The 15,499-nt window shown below is 44.6% G+C and overlaps 1 protein-coding gene across 3 annotated transcripts in view; it reads left to right on the forward strand.

Moving 5' to 3' along the window:
- RAI1 (retinoic acid induced 1) overlaps positions 1-15,499 on the forward strand; it is a 529,708-nt gene that overhangs the window by 131,171 nt on the left and 383,038 nt on the right. For 2 of the 3 annotated variants that reach the window (XM_069210069.1, XM_069210068.1), the window contains exon 2: positions 7,598-7,671. The exons of the other annotated variant lie outside the window; for it this stretch is intronic. The gene's annotated coding sequence lies outside the window, so the exon portion shown is untranslated. The remainder of the gene's footprint in view (positions 1-7,597; positions 7,672-15,499) is intronic. 3 annotated transcript variants of the gene reach the window in all.

Here is a 15,499-nt window from a genome sequence, read left to right on the forward strand (position 1 = left end):
AAATTGCTGTGGACCAAATATGTTAGGTGGAAAGGTAACAGAAGCATTGACATTAATCGAGGTAAGTATCAGTAACATATATTCAGCTGATCTCGCTGTGGCATACATATGATGGACGTCAACAACTGGGATGTCAAGTACACATTTATAGTTTGGTAGTATACTTAAAGTTGTCCGTGTGGTAGGCAGAACCTCTAGGGAAGATATTTCAGAGGTGAGTTGGTGCCTTCAGATGCTTTTATGGATTGTTAGAAACTTGTTGAGTACATATCAGAACCAGATCAATGTCTTGTACCTATAAACAATTTTCTTTCAAGTTTCATGAGTATTAGAAGTTTATTATTATGGGATCTCCTCCTCTTTTCTTTCCTGACATTTTCAATTACTTCAGTTCATGCTACAATCTGCTTCTTCCACTTCACAGATGGAAACTTTTCCGTTAAACTCAGTAAGAGTTGCTCTGAGTTCCTAAATAGCTATGTTCTAGAATCAGACATTATGTTAATTGTCTTTCAGTACAAGGACATATTTCTGACTATTGGTTTTAACGTAAATAGGGTTACGTGTGGCTGTTCATCCCCAAAATCTAAGAACCTTGCTAATCATGTTCTTCGCTCGAATTAAGGAATTCATTCTGTAATACCAACCAGTGGTTATCTTGAATTCTTCATCTAAGCTGCTTTAGCAATGGATACTAAATTGCTTCTAAGTCTGTATAGAGAGGAATTACATTCTAGTAAGTATCCAGGCCCCACGCATTGTGCTTTGGTTCGTGATTACTGAAAAATGTATGATATATTTGAGACATTTGCCTGTGTTCATTGTGATCTCTAACACAATTTTCTATCCTTTGCTAACCAGAATAACAGGTGCTAATGATTTCATTATGTTAGTTGTAGGTATCTGTCCTAAGATTCTACTTCTATTTTTTTCGATGGGGAACTTGATGCTAATTCAGTTGGTCCCTGGTGGGGTGCATGCTTTTTTCACCTTCACTCTAACAACTTTCACAGAGCTTTGTTACAAGAATATTAAGTTACTTTTGAGAACACCATATGCTGTTATGTTTGATATTGCTTTTGGACAATTGTTCTTACTGTCTGTTCTAAAACTTGTCCTGAATGTATCTTAACTTCAGTCTTGAGTTCAGCATCAATAAAATCAGAGTCTCTGACATTAAATTGTAAGTTTTGCACTGTGCATAGTAAAATCATTAAAAAAAATGCTCCTTGAAAGGTACTGAAAAGTCCAAGAGGACAATGTAGCTAGATTTTCAAAATGTATAGAGTTGATCTGTCCCAACCAACCCCTGTAAAAATGCAATTATTTAAAACCAATGTAGATTATACCAATGTACCTTTGTTTTGAAATTTAGAAGGTGGCCGGGAAGTGGGGTGCTTCTCATTCTTAAATATTCTATATTGCGATTATGGCAGATATATGGGGAGCTATAATTAAGTGTATTGAGGTATGGAAAACCCTTCTTCAAAGAAAGGTACACCTCCATTTTACATCTTGCAGTTTTACAAAATAAAATTGCCTTTTGGCGATTTTGTTTACCGTGTTACTCTTTTGGAATATATTTTTGAATGCTGTCTAAGAACATGCCTTCATTTGAGTTATTGACCTTTCTGCAACAGAATATTCTCTGTTGGAATATGTTATCTCCAATTCCTCCATCCGAAGTAATGATCGCTGAGACCGCACAGCTACTGTTTGTTCACTTAATCAGGTGATGCCTGGAGGTACATCTTTTGGTTGACGACTTATGATGGGTTTTGCATATGTTAAACTTGGTAGTAATGCTGTGTGAGACCTACTGTCAACACCTGTTCTAAACTGAATTTATGAAATTGTCTAGAGCCACGGCATCGTCACACTCTGTTTTTACAAAGGCATTACACTTTCTCTTCTGGAAGCCTATTACAATTGAAGTTTCAGCCGACTTTGTTGTCCTCTTTTAGAGAATGATGAGTAATTTGATTGTTTACTTTGCCAATGAGCAGCAAGGGATACGTTGTTATGAGGAAAGCTCTTTTGTAAGTTTTTATGATATAAAAATCCCAAAACATTTTACCTTGAAAGGAACCAGAATCTGAAAAAGTACCCATTTGGACTATATCAGTAGGCAAGGGCAGTGTACTAATAGGCAAAGGTTTTACATTTTCAGAGAATGTCTGCCTAATTGTGGCATCGTTCTTGTACTTCACTTTTTCTGTTGTATGCTTGAGACATTTCAGCTTTATGTGTATCTATTTTTTAAATAATGAAAGTCCATAGAACACAAGCTCAGTGGAGCCTTTCATTGCGTGTTTTGTCCCAGAAGGTTAAAAAGCACTTTTAATGTATTTTAGAGTTGTCTTTGCATTTCTCCAGCTAAACAGCACTTTCCATTTTTTTTTTTTTTTTATAAAAGTTTATGGGGGTCCCATTGTAAGGAAGAGCTAGAAAAAGGCCTGTATTACAACAAGGCTATTGTAGGCAGCAGTCACGTGGCGCCACCACCAATAGCCACAAGAGGGCTCCACATAGCAAAAGATGCTTCCAAAGTGGCCTTATCTTTTTGCCAAATAAAAGGGAGCATCTGAAAGGTAAAATATCATTTTACCTGGGGCTCCAAAAATCCTTGAGTTGGAGCTGATGTTGGTTTGCCTTTTTAAGCACTTCAAACAAAGGTTTCTACGGGCCTGGTTTTTAAAGCCTAGTCTGTCGCATGGCATAAATGTTTTGAATTGAATTAAAATTGCATTTTTATAACACTTACTACCCTTGATGAGGTGTTGAAACGCTTTATGACGAGTAGCACCCTACCCAGGATCCCAAAGTTAGTGAGCATCCTAATGGTTATTGGAACTAGCCTTGTGCTCTTAAAGAAACTATTCCATGAATTTACTTCAGTTTCTTTGCGTACACCAAGGTCTCAGTGTTGTCATTAGAGGGGGTTATGTGAGAAGCAAACAGTTGATAGAATGAATAGCTATTGTTAGCTTGCAGGTATATAGTTTCAAAGAAAGAGAGATTAAGATAGCCATGCAATTTAGAGGAGTCTATATTTACAGGAGGTATGCAGGAGGTAGAAGGAAAGGGGCGTTCAAAATAAAAATGGGAGGGAAAAATTCAAAGTTTAAGTCAAGGTAGTTTTTCGTGTAGGGCTATAGGACTAAAGCAGCGACATTTTTGCCTACCGTACAGTCGGTGGATGTAAACCTGTTGAAAAAAAACCACATTTTAGATTTTACTGTAAAAGAATGCGACTTTCAATGTTCTTGTTAGAGACACTTTAACTTTCAAGAGGTGACAAATACTTGCCTCGCCACGAAAAGCAACCACAGTTCTTGTTGACAACCCTTTACGAGCGACAGTGACATTTAAGCATATCCAAGTACCTTAATTACCATTTGACTTTGACAATACCATTGAGAATGCTCTTGTGTACATCAGTCCACAGTAGGTGTGATGTAAATACTTGCAAACCCAGAAAGGACGTGTGTACCTACTCCAGCAGTACATTAAATTCTATGAAATATTATTACAGTTTGTGCATGCAAATTATGTTACGCCTTACACTCTACACATATAAACATGTTATGGAAGCACTCGCCAATTGAATATATAACATGCAGTTGATAAACGTGTTGCAGCAATCATCATTAGTAAATTCAGTGCATAGTTTATATTGCCCATACATTAGAGGGTTTAGAAGGGTGTGGGAAAGTGCTGGCCTATGCTCCAACCCAGATGAGCACTGAGCAACACAGACCAGACACCACGGTCCACAGACTGAATGCGTCTCGTGGTCACACCATGGCTCTCCAGTATGCACCTTGCCCCATAGCCACAAATAATTGTCTTTAACATGCTCCAAAAGTTATGAACAAGCCCTTCATATTTTCCTAGTTCTCTTGTGGCTGCAGCTTTGCCATGCCTCAGACTCTCTGGCGCCCTTGTCGAGGTCAGTGGTATGCAAGGTTCAGTGGCGAGAATCCGGTGCAAAGGCAAAGACTGAGCGGGTCACCAAAGGACAGTGATTCACTAGGTTTCTCAATACAGACATCAGCAGAGGAACCATACCTTACTTTCCAACCTGGAGAGATTCCCAGAATTTGGAATACTCTGCAGATAGAGGTGAAGGGTTTTGGTGGCTTTAATGTGTATTTAAGGTCACAATCTGCAGGTAAACTGTGTAGGCACCCCCCCCCCCCTTTAACCTCTCTTATGTCCACCAGACAAATACAGCTTGGAACAAGGACTTCAAAGAAGCACATTTCTGCGCAGGGGAGCTGGAAGTGACATCATAATACTATCTCTGGATGAAGTCACCACCCTTCCTTAGCTCCTCGTCAACATCATGTGTGCTGCTGAGGGGTGAGGTGTTGGGCATTGAGGAATACTGCACAGCACTGTTTACTTTTTGTCTGTTACTGCCTTCGTGACTGCTAATATCAGGGTAGCAGCTGCAGTGTCAGGGGCTTCAGAAAACAAACCAGGACAGGAGCTGATACCCTTGGTAATCCCTAATTGAAATCCTGAACTTGAAAGAGTGCTGCAGCTGGCCTAGGCCGAAGGGAAAAAACAGGCACCAAAACCTCCAAGACTTGTGCAGTAATAATTTAGAAACTGAAAACCCTTGTTCTGGATTTTGTTTTTACATTTCTGCTTCTCTTAATCCATACTTATGTTTTGCTAATGTTATAGGTATCGGTTCAGATTTATTCTATCTTCTGTGAAAAACAGAAGTTGTAACTAATTTCCATATTTATATATCAAATAAATAACCACTCTTCTTGGTCTGCTGGGTGTTAGCACAATAAACAACCACATGTATAATACAAATGCCCACACCTGTGAAACGTTAGTACACGAATTTGCATTCCTTCAGTTATTTAAGGCTATTTCATCACTCCTTTACCTTCCTGTGCTGGCATTCTGCACCGATATTGGCCTGGCAGCCATCCCTGAGCTCTGCCCCCTTGCCTGACACTACAGATGCAGCGAAGCAAAGCCCCCACCAAAGCCCAGCCAGAGACTGCAGCCATACCGTACACTACACGTATCTGAGCTACCACGAAGACCCTTTCCTGAGATTCAAATGTTGCCTTGGTAACAAGTGTTGGCCTACTAGAGAAGAATTCTGGATGAATTCACCATTTTGCCAAAATGTGATCATTTTGATTTCTGCATCAGCTGTAATGGCCCTATCACCTGGGAGTTTTCAGTCAGATGTTTTAAATAGTTTTTCTGCATTCTGGCAATAGGATTTATTTACTTCAACCGAACCTCTTGGCCCAAACTACCAGATTACCATGACTTGCAATAGGTGTACCCCCTGATTATTGAATCCACAATATCAATGGGACAGAATACTTAAAATAAAATATCACTGGTAGGCCTAGATTCTCTGTACCTAACTACATATAGGTACCTAAAAAATACATTTATATTCCGGGTATGTAGATTTGGAGTTAAGAATAGCTAATCTATTTCACCTCTATATGCACTTACCTTTCAGTATTTTGTCCCTCGATATTCTGTCCCACGATATTGATATCCCAAGATATTGTTGGTGTCAATATTACTGTATAACCCTTGTAATGGAAGGACAGAAAGCAGAGTGTCCTGGAAACATGGAACTAATGACCTATCCAGTTTTATTTCTCTTGCTACGTGTATACAGGTATTCATGCTTGTAGATTTCAGGAGCAACAAAGCACTGAACAAGTTCTTGTGATACAAAAGGTATCCACAATATGTCGGTGAGACCACTGTGAGTAACCAAAAGCGAGGCAGTGAACTGGCTTTCAAAGAAAATGTGAGGCTGTGGTCTAGCATTTGAGACTCCGTCCCAGTGAGTGGGATTGTAGTTCAAGGGGTGACAACCATATCAAATGACTGTCAAAGCTCCTATGGTTAGACTCTATCCCATTGAGCTGTGCTTCAGTGGGGGAGACTTACACCGCGTAAGACTGTACTCAAGAATAGGAGATTCTTACTCAATAAGTGACACCGGGCTGCATGGGGTGAAACCAATATCCAGTGAGAGAGACTCGATTCAACGCTCACTCCCAGTGAGAGAGCTCCATTGTCTGACTCTGTCTTCGATTGTGAGGCCCACTCTCTGATCCTGAAACTTGAGGTTACCCTGACTGTGCAAGCTTTCTTGTGTTGTTTTTCTGTCTGGCATGACAGGTCAATATATGCATGGAGGCGGCATTTGCTGCACCCAAAAGAGTATCTCTCTCTCCTGTTATACTGTTGGCTGTTTGGTGCATGATTCCACCTCCCTTGTTATGCTTGGATTGCAATATACGAGGGACTCTTGTGCATCTCAAAGTACTGTGAATTATCGTCGAAAATTCTTTATGCAATTCATGGGAAGCGTTTTTTGTTTGTTTTGTTCTTTTTCTGAGCAGTGGGCGAATGTTGTAGTTAAGATTCTCCTTGGGCTTGCTGGAGCTCTCCATATACCTAACAAACAGGTTCTTGTAAGCCAGTGTGTCGTGCTAACACAGGCATTCACAAATGCTGCGAACTGCTACATATTGTTTGCATACTTTGGCACTTTAAAGCCAGAGCTGTTGGCTCAGCCAATGCTTGTTTCTTCTTTGAGTTTGTGGCCAGTCCCAGCTGCCAGCAGGCGCACATGGACATGACTGTGCAAGTGCGTGCATGTGCGTGTGTTTCCTCTGACTCCCCCCCCCCCCCCCCCCCCACGCACCTCCCCATTTTCCGTGCCTCCTTTGTCCGCCTGCACACTCAAGGGAGCGTACACCTAATCAACTAATAGGCAACGTGACACGTTACCCCTCTTTCCACTAACACCGGGGGGCACAGCATCAGAGCAGGACACCTGCACCCGCTTTCACCTCACCTCCTTTCAGACTCCCTCCCGTCACGCACCCCCTCACCACCCCGCACTCACAGCCTTCCGCCGCCGGGGTCTCATCTGCCGCACGGCTGGGACGTCGCCGAACAGAGAAGGTGTCTCGGATGGGTGGGGGGTGCAATGTGTACAAAACAAAGGGGGAGCGTCCGGGTCCCCCCCCCCGCCCCCACCCCTTGCGGCTCGAGCCGTCCTGCACGGTGTCGGTGCAGTGCTGCGCGTGCCTGTGATTGCTATTCCAGGCACACTCACACACAGACACGGCACACTCGGGAGATCACACAGGCGAGCCTGCCCCCACACACCTCCCGCTTCACTCTAATAAAACCTGCCCTCCGGGGAGCACTCCCGCCCCTCGAAGAGACTCCATTGCGCGCAGCCTCTTGGGACGCTCGGTGTTAGCATCCCTGCGCAGCCTGGTGTGTTTGTGTGTGTAGCGTGGACACCCACTTCTCTCCGACCCTCATCATCACCTTCCTCCACGCCCCCTCCGCTCCTCGCTCCCCCCGCCGCCGCCTCCTGCCGTGGGGAGCCTGCACTCCACCACCCGGCGCTGCCTCCCCGCCCCCCAGGATGGATGCTACGGGCCCGCTTCTAATTACCTGCTATCCCCGAGTGGTGCATGAATAATCGCTGCTGAAGGGCTGCTGCTGCTGCTGAGGAGGGAAAGGGAAGGACGAAGCGAACTACATCTGCTGTGTTTCTTCTTCTCCCAAGGATCTGACCCGCGGCTGCTGAGCTCCGGAGAAGCCGGAAGAGAGAGGGTGAGACCAGCTCCGGGAACATTGCAGGTACCCACTTTACTGCTTCTCTTTCATTTCACCCCAAACCCTCTACCACCCCTTTGTGGCGGTGCTTTCACCTCATTTATTATTTTCTGATCTGTTCCCACTTCTCTTCCCCCTCCTCTGGGATGGGGGTCTGGGGGGTGGAGGTGCATTGCGCCCGTGGTCTTCCTGGTGCAGAGGAGTTCTGTTCGGTCTGCAGGGTTCTTCGGCAGGCAGCCTCTGGGTGAGACCTGGGCATGCCTTGTGGGGCTAAAAGTTATTCTTATGTGTGTTATTTATCTAATCAGACAGAAGTGGTATTTCTAGCAGAAATGTTGTACTGTAGGACAGTGGAAGGTGGCTTTCGTGACAGGACCCAAGGGCTTGATTGAGGTGTTGTGCAAAGATGCTCTGTAAACTGCGAAGACCAGCAGCGACGAGATACATCATGGGGTTTAAAATCGTTATAATTATACTTTGGTATAACAAGCGACGTTCACCACTCCTGAGGTGTCACTGCAAAGAAGTTTAGAAAGTTGGTTCATCATCAATGGGAAACCAAAGCATCTCCTCTTTGGTGGAGGGTGGATCCAGGTGATGACGTTTGTAACCACAGGTATAGTTACTGGGATTCTGGTCCAAAAACTCCAAATACTCTGATATTATGAGAGCAATAGAGGTACATTTAACCCAATCCTTGCCGAATGCTGTACCTTGTCTTAAGTCTTAAGCGCATGCCCTTAATGATGCCATGTTTGTTCGTGACTTGATTTGGTGCAACGCTCACATGATGGTGGAACTTGTGCAGCACTCTCTATAGGTTTGTGCATGGGACAGAGAGCACATTGATGGTGCTGGAATACTGGAATAGAGTCTGCTGTCTCCACAAATCGACAGGTTTAAATTTCTGGCCTCCTCAGACACATCACCTGTCCCACACTATACTAACGCATAATTTGCAGAACATGTTTTGGAGCCTGGGCCTGTTCTAGGAGCTCAGGTTTTTGACAGATAAGTGAACACCTATGAAGTGGTTGGACTAGGGTGGCACAGCTTGATCAACTTGAGGAACTGTAATTAGAAGGTCTCCTGGTTCTGAGTTGACAGATTACCTATTAGGCCATAAAAGGGAAATTATAAAAAGCAGTGACGAAAATAAATGCGATCCAGCTTTTTGTTGAGAATAGAATGGGCCCTCAAGTGGCTTCAAGTCTATTTGCTGATGGGCAAAACTGGTGCTTATATAGCCTCTGAAACTGGTGGCAGGTGAAAGAAGCATCGTGAGTGGTCCACGCGAGGCAGGTGGTAGGCAGAGTACTCACTCGATTAGCCACTCTTAATCTAGTTATGGCTAAAGAGGTGCCTTCTAAACCCTGTAGGTCTTGCAAAGGGGGTGCCCAGAAGTTCTCCTTGTGTCTGGTGATGAGCAGACAAGGCGTTCGAGTATCTCCCTGCAGTCTGGAAGGGCCAGTGGTGGCGCTCTGTTGGACCCTTTGTTTCCAGTAACTGGTGAAAGAGGTGATGGGGGCCATGTGTGTTTGGTGATGGTCGATAGGTTTGGTTGGTGGGTCTTGACAGTCTAATGATTGGAGGAAGTGGCGTTTTTGCTCTTTGGGACTGTAGCAAAAGTAGGTGATTGAGTGGTATGTGTGGCAAAATACCTGATTTGGTGATCTAACTGATTGTTGCCAAAAAAGGTGCTTTAGTGGCCTACCTTACTAACCCAATTGAAGATTTGGTGACCCTCGTTACTATGGCAAAAGAAGTGATTAGGTGGCCCCTCTGTTTCCGGTAGTGGTCATAAGGCTTGCTCAGTGGCTGTTAGCAATGCTGTTGACAGTCTAATGAGTTTGAAAGTGGTTAGTTGGCAGATCATGTGACTTACAAAAGTGACAAGCTGCTCTCCCATGTGATTATGGCAAAATAGATGATATAGTGGCCTGTGTGACTATAACAAAAGCGGAGAGTAGATAATCTATGTGATTTAGGCAATAATAGTGATTTGTTCGCCCATGTGACTATAACAATAGGGATTTGGTGGCCTTTGTAAGTATAACAATAATAATTTGGTGGCCTCTGTGACTACAGCAACACGAAGCAAGGAGGTGCTCTGGTGGCCCCTCTGTGGCTCAGCCGATGGCAGAGAGGCGCTGGAGTGGCAGATGCCAGGCTGATGTCTGCGCGTGCCAATGTTCTCCCACGCCACCAGGGCACGCAGCAGTGTGCCGAAGATCACACAGGCGGACTGGGCCACGGGTGAGGCGGCGCGCGCAGCCTCCGAGAAGGGAGAGGGAGAGCAGCAATTACCGTACTGCGGCCAGAGGGGAGGGGAAAAGGCATTAAGATGAAGAGTCGAAAATGAAAAGGACGGCACGGAGGCACGCACAAAGAGAGCTGCAGTCCAATTTACGGACGAGACAATGAAGGTGGGCAGAGAGAGGGGATAACGAGGCCGCAGCGTTTGAAGGGAGCAACTGCGGCGCTTGAGCACCCGATGGGACAGTGGACCCCCTCGACACTGGGGCACATTCCCAGCACGTCTTCCATAGGATTTGAGTCACAGCCATTTGAGGCAGGGAGGAATATTACCAAAAAAATAAGAACACTGGATAGAGTTAAAGGGAAGACATTAGGAATTGGGTGTTGTTGTGTCTTTAAAAACTGCCATTCACTTTTTTTCTACCTTAACATTTGCAATGTAGATGGATGTGAAGCAAATGAAAAGTGAGCTATTGGGTTTTCTCTGGAAATGGACATTTGATATTTTTTCCCTGCTAAACACGCACACATTGGCACCGAAAGAGAGTGCATTGTAGTCAAGTTATGTGTGACAGAAGTGAGGCCGGTGGTGCCCCTTGGCTTTGGTCTTGCAAGGGTTGTGGAAGGTGGCTGCATTGAAAGCATACTGCTCTGTCGAGTACTGCGAGAACACCAGGAGTGCCCTGCCTACCCGTACCCCCACTCTGTGTGCATTTTTGTGCTTCAGTAGTTCAGATCATGATTTCTGTTTTATAGCACTTTGCATTCCAGTCACATTTGTCTAGCGCTAGCCACCAGGACATTCACCCTGCGGGGAAACATTTGAACGCTTAAGATTTAAGAAACAATTTTACTGATTTGACAAGTAAGAACAAGCATTGGCAAAGGCAATAAGCCTGGCGTTGGCTGCCAGCCTTTTTGCTTTGTCATGCTTGAATTTTTTTCATGTGTTTTTTGCAAAACTTTGTTGGGGAAGCTTCTGGCACCATATCAATAAAAAAAAAATACAATGACTAAAGGCAAAAATATAATTTTTGCTGTGTTAGTCACTGACACTTAAGGGAACTACTTTGTATGTGGATGTGCTCCTTGTGAAAAGGAAGAATGCTGTCCCTTGCTGTGACGTTAGCCAATGACTGAAGTGGGCTGCCCCATGCAATACGCTGTAGCGGGTGGAAGAAAAATGTGAATGACACATTAACAGACAAATGTGTGAAGAGCACTAGCTGAAAGCTACGTTAAGCATTTAAGTTTAGTAAAATCAAAAGGTATTGGTTAACACCAGACCTAAAAACCATGAAGAGCCATCATCTAGAATGTGCAGTGGAACATACAAATTGTTTCCTTGCTATTCTTTAGACACTCAACACCTCGCCTTCACCCTCATCAAGGGTGTTTACCCCAGTTAGGATCACCAGGTACATCAGGTATGCAAATATATGTTAGGGGAACATTTACTCTTTCTGTCTTCAGTGATTGCACGTACATTGAAGAGATTAGTCTCATAATCAAAGAGGAGCACCGCTTTAAACGTAATTTTGTCATCCGAAGACCATCATCTTTCAAAGTTGTTTAACAATCCCAGAGCCATATAAGTGACATACCTTTGAGAATTTGATGCTCAAATTTCGGCTAATTCTATTTAACTTCAAAGACATGGCAAGTGAACAAGTACGTGGAAAAAACCTATAGTGTGTCATGATCTTTAATACCCCTTTCGGCACTCTAGGTTGTATACAAATATTCAGACCTGTTTTTTAAAAATGTGAGGCTACGTAGCATGCCTCTAGGATGCTAAATGAAGAAAACCAATATTGCCCAATCATGAAAAGCAGTTACCTCAGCATCACGGAAGTAAATTGGCCAAAGGCTAATAGGAAGACAGGTATGATTACAAAAGTGTGCACACACATGGCGTAGTAACTTAATGTGGCTGCCATATTCGCTTTGATACAGAAGAATGTTTTGAAACATGGTGCTCCATGAGTCTCTCCGCAGCATAAGGTTGTGGTAAAAATGATCAATTCACCTGTTCCTGGTGTCGTAGTTTATGAATACTATTTAGGAATAATCAGGAAAATTGAACTCCCCTAGGTACCTCTGCTTCAAGAATATTCACTGCTCACATACATCAAGCTCATTCAATCAACCACCATTCAAATTGTAATGATAAAATAATAAACCACCCTGGTTTTAGAAAACAATACATGGCTTTTAAAACCTTATATTGTATATTTCTGTACAGATGTCTCCACATAAAAACATCACTTATTAAAGCATTAAAATTGCACTTTACATTAAAATCTTCAGGGGAAATATGTGTAGACAGAACAATTTGGCTTTATGAACAGACACATCTATTCAGATCACTAGGTTCCCATGTGTCCATTTTACATATTCAGAACAATCACTCTGTTTGTAGATTATGACCTTAATCACTCATCGACGCGTTTCGGTGGTAACTAATAATACCAAACACCTTTCTCAGGACCAAAATAATATCACTTCCCCAATGGTACAATCATTTGACATCAATCAGTAGGCATGGTGAGTTATTCATATTACACCATTCCTCATGTGGGTTTTCACGGGAAGTGGACACAAATGAACTTTTTCTTATGTTGTGTTTTAGATGCCCTTCTTCATGCTTGATTTAGCACCATCTGTTTGGATCACAAGGATTTAGCCAAGCTGAATCCCACTTGGTACAGGAGAATTGATAAACCTCGCTCAGTGTTGGACCTATACTCACCAGTGGCCCTCCTGTAGACCTCAGTGAGTAAGCCATGGCTCCAAATTCAGGAGGGTTCTCTTTGCCTTTGCTTGTTCAGAGGTTTAAAGCCTGAGTATCGTTGAGTTGAGTAATAGCAATGCTTTTTTATTTTAATGCCAGGGTACAGCGTGGTTGGAGGTGTGTGCTAAGTTGTAGTTTCTTATCATTTACTCTCTCTCACTGCCAGCACTTCTGTGGTCCATGACCACTAGGGTAGGTTGCAACCTCCCTCCTCCTTTAAGCACAGAGCAGGTGAAAGAAAAGATGGATCTGTTTAAAAGAGGTGCCATCGCAACAGGGGATCTAAGCAGTGACACAATAGCGTCATAAAAAGCTAATTGTGGGGTAATATTAACCAGTTGTGAGTCAGGCAGTCATGACGGATCGGAGGATAGAATTCTCACCTTGGGACCTATTGCCATTTCCAGTGGTTTTTAGAGATGCTGTCCAGCCACTCTCAAGCTGTGAAGCATAACCTAAAGATAATTTCAATGAAAAGCTTATGATGTGACAACCTGCATCATTTTGTAAGTGCACACAGCTGTAAAATGATACAGGCACTTTTGTTATGTACCAATCCAAGCTGGATCATAAATGAAAAGAAAAACACTCATACATTTTTTTTTTTTAAACTGATAGTGGTAGAGTCAATACAGTGGACTGGGAGAGCAGCATCTCCGAAGGTGCGGGCGGGGGAAGCAACACAGAGGGTTTGGGTGAGAGAAGCAATAAGGAGGGCACAGATCGGGCAGAGAAAGGAGAACGAGCGAGTGAGAGAGCAATGTGGATCTCGGGGAGCAGAAAAGCTACCAGCCGAGGGTGGCGGCTATGTGGAAGAGGTGTGGAGAAACACACAATTGAGAAAGCAACAAGAGGAGAGGAAGTACACAATGGCAAGCCTGGGAGAAGCACACAGGAAGGGGGGCTCTGAGAAGTGCACGAGTGTAAGAGCAGCACGGCTGTGTAGTTGGTGAGAGATGCACACTAAGTAGACAGCTGGAAAATGGAGGTGCTCTCGGGGATTACATAATGCAGAAGACAATAATAGTTACCTACATGTGAGCAGTGAAAGGACAGCAATAAATAACCACTGCTGCAAGGACGGGGCACACACAAGATGGTCAAGGCAAGCCATTGAATCATATGCAGGCACAATAGGGAGACATTGAAGCCAACCAGTGATAAACAATGGTATTCAGTGGTAAAGTGGCGGTAAGACCGCAAACATCCGCCACTTCACCATTCCGACCGCAATGGGAGTGAAGACCGCTGGGCTGGAGATTGCGGTCTCCAGCCTGGCGGTCGTCACCAGACTGCCGACGGTATCAGGACCCTGCATACCGCCATGGATCTCGGGTGGTTGGGAACTGCCATGAGATCCATGGCGGTAGGCACTATCAGTGCCAGGGAATTCCTTCCCTGGCACTGATAGGTGTCTCCCCCCCCCCCACCCGCTACCCCCTACGAATCCTCCCCCCACACCCTTCAACCCCCTGCCACCCCACAAAGGTGGCGCAACCCCCCTCCCTACCCTGACCCTGAACATGCACATATACACACCCCTACACGCACACATACACCCCGACAACACATACCCGCACACATACAAACAGACATGTACAGTCCGACCCGCACACAATTCCCAAACACACAGCAACCCCCACATGCATACACTCACTCACTCACCCCCTCTACACTCTCACACCACCATGCACGCCCACAAAACACAACACCCCCCCCACCCCCTTCCCTAACGGACGATCAACTTACCTTGTCCGTTGATCCTCCGGGAGGGGACGGGATCCATGGGGGCAGCTCCACCACAGAACACCGTCACCAGAACACCACTGCACCAAATCATGGGACGTGATTCAGTGGACGGTGTTCTGTTGACGTGGAGGTGGAGGTTGAGCAACCTCCACTTTCTCGCGGTCCGCCAGTATGGCTGCTGGCGGCTTTCCGTACGAAAAAGGACGGCAGCCTGCCAGCGGTCATAATACGCGGCGCGGAAGACCGCCACCCCTGGCGGTCTTCAGCACGGCGGTACCTCGGCGGTCTTGCGAAAAGACTGCCGAGGTCGTAATGACCCCCATAGTCTTCCGCAACTTGACAGTTCTGCTGTCTGACACTCTCAACCTGGAAATTAATTGTTCTAAAAAAAACTGCGGTTACCTTGAAAGAGGATACATTGTACCATAGTTGCAATTTAACCTGATTCTGTATTCTCCAAACACATACACACACTCTGCCTATCCACACACACAACATTCTCTCTGCCTATCCCTCTCACTTTCTCTATGTATCTCTGTGTTCTTAAGCTACTGTTTCCCCTAACACCTCTCAACCCACAACCCTTCCATAGGCCTCACAACTTACTTCTCTTTTCCAGGCCCTGATTCCCACTCAGACGATACTCCCCACCCCACCAGTCAATCTCCTGCCTTTCCCACTCCCTATTTCTTGGCTCCTCTACCTTGTCTCTTCACCTTCTATCTCACTTTCTGGATGCTTAAAGCGGGCCGCTACCTATAATGCACTACCACTCTGACAGACATTTTGGCACTCGTTCTTTGTGGAAAATCATTGTCTTCAGAGGCCCCTTCCTCATTTCTTGTCCTCTTATTCTCCATGTCCTTTAGCCCATCCATTGTTTTAACCATTGCATGTAACACGCATCAAAACAAATGCAACAATTAAAGGGTGGAAGGGAAAGACCTTTATCATATATCCTGAAAGAGGCCCCTTAGAATTCCTCCTCAACGAAGAGAAGGCTAGATAACCAAAAAGCACTCTTAACAAAGGCATTTTTCTACTGTCAAT

The sequence above is a fragment of the Pleurodeles waltl genome, chromosome 10 (genome assembly GCF_031143425.1).
Source record: "Pleurodeles waltl isolate 20211129_DDA chromosome 10, aPleWal1.hap1.20221129, whole genome shotgun sequence".
Classification (NCBI taxonomy): domain Eukaryota; kingdom Metazoa; phylum Chordata; class Amphibia; order Caudata; family Salamandridae; genus Pleurodeles; species Pleurodeles waltl.